This window comes from Pecten maximus, chromosome 3 (genome assembly GCF_902652985.1).
Source record: "Pecten maximus chromosome 3, xPecMax1.1, whole genome shotgun sequence".
In the NCBI taxonomy this organism is placed as follows: domain Eukaryota; kingdom Metazoa; phylum Mollusca; class Bivalvia; order Pectinida; family Pectinidae; genus Pecten; species Pecten maximus.
Genome location: NC_047017.1, coordinates 41,139,964 through 41,141,924, shown reverse-complemented (window position 1 = coordinate 41,141,924; position 1,961 = coordinate 41,139,964). Strand labels below are relative to the sequence as shown.

The window sequence follows — 1,961 nt, the reverse complement described above, 5'->3', positions numbered from 1 at the left end:
AAAACGCACCGAGTGTTTTCATTGGTCAGATTTTATCCCATCGTGGTCATCAGACTGTTTGGATAGGATTGTCTCTCTTTCCTTAAATTGTCAAGCTTCTGCGTCATGAGAGCATATCATCGGAATTATTTTGATTTTTCTTAATCGCTATAGATAAAACCCGAGAGCTAATGTAATGCATGAAAGTGACAGACGGCAAGAAATATTGGGTACAGGTGCTTCTTTCTTTCAGTCTACTCGGATTTTAAAATGATGTTTCACACCGGTTTTTCCCCAAGTGAAGTATAATTGCCGTAAATTATCGATTACAGATGGTTTTACATACATATATGATTGAAAGGATACATACAAAGACAGGTAACACCATCCCATTCTGATTTTTCTGGTCAGTGTCGAGTTAATCACACGCATCAATAATCAGTCGATATTTTAGTTATGAGGACAATTTTATTTTCTCTCTTTAAATTGACAAATGATCACTGCTATCGTTTTTGAACAAACCCTTTTTTATTCCACTGGCTATTTAGCATATTGTGTTGAACTGTGCATTTTGCTACGGCAGCTGACAAGTGGTTGGTTGCAGTATAAATTAGTGATTCATGCAAGCGTTTCTGTAAGTAGTATAGGCAACACAGAGGTAGACTTATACCGTATATACGTATATATCATTACATTCATGTGTTGGTAATTTTTTTCAGCGTACAAATAGTTTTATGCTGATTTTTTTCAGATAATGTCCAATATAAACGAAAAAATATCCATTAAATATTAATAAGACATTTTACTACAATCAGAAACATGTGTTAGGTATTAAGCTTAGCAAAGAAAAAATATTAATGAAAATGAATGTTATATATTTCTTAGATATATACATGTATATGCTTAAAATAATACATGTATTAGAAATAAATCTTATTTTGATTTCAGAGAATTAAAAAACAGTTGAAAGACAGAAATATATTTATATAGTTGTGAGATGATGAAAAATAAGTTATTCATCAGAATGTGCATTGAAGCTGGAATTAATGTTGTGTTATAATTATTTAACATGATTTAATTTCATTATCATGCTGTTGTCAGTATTTTGTGATCATTCACTATATAGATATGCTCAGCACTGTTGGGCATTTTTTCTTATTTGGTTGGGATAGGGGTATTTTGTCTCTTGGGAGGGGGGAAGAAAATAAGTGAATTGTGTAACTGCAGGAAACATTGGAAATTTGGGAATTTAATTGTCATATAAAATAACTTCATGTGATAATGAGCTTGAGGACCATTGTCACGCCCACAAAGCCCTTTGAGAAAAAAATGAGAAAAAAATGTACATTTTGTACCTATCCAACTTCAAATTTTGATTTTTAATACCATTCATGTTCTCATGTTAGAATTCACTTTTAAATCAAATAGTAATGTTGCACAATGGAATATAATTTATACTTAATCACCGGCCATTATAATTTACATTTGATCATCAGCCGTTCAGGGAATGAGTTTCTTGTATTCATTTGGTTGGAATGTATGAGAATAGTCTAGGGATGGCTAATGATTGACCACACTCTGGCCTACCTGTGGTATATAGCTATAGCTAGCTGGTACTGTTGTACTGGTCCCATCTGACCACATTTGGTGTGATGGACTGGATTACTATATGAAGATGTTCACACCCACCTAAGTAGTTATTAGCTCATATTCTGTGAAATAAACACGCACCTAACCCCTATTTAGTCATCCTAACACTTCTGTCATTAGCCGTCATCTGCCTTTCTTGCTGGACATTTAGGGCCATTTAGAGGTGTATAATGTCTGTGTACTGCCCATACCTGTGCCCCTATTTATTACCCAATTGACAGTTTGATGTAATGACACAGAAAGTCACTGAGGCATGCATTGGTCACACTTCAGTTGTTCACCACCTGTATGTAGTACTGTGCCATACAGATGACCCATTGTGGTTTATCAAG

At 34.1% G+C, this 1,961-nt stretch overlaps 1 protein-coding gene across 1 annotated transcript in view; it reads left to right on the top strand.

Moving 5' to 3' along the window:
• Window positions 1–184: 184 nt before the first annotated feature.
• LOC117324187 (disheveled-associated activator of morphogenesis 1-like) overlaps window positions 185–1,961 on the top strand; it is a 45,967-nt gene continuing 44,190 nt past the window's right edge. The window contains exon 1 of the mRNA XM_033879878.1: window positions 185–357. The gene's annotated coding sequence lies outside the window, so the exon portion shown is untranslated. The remainder of the gene's footprint in view (window positions 358–1,961) is intronic.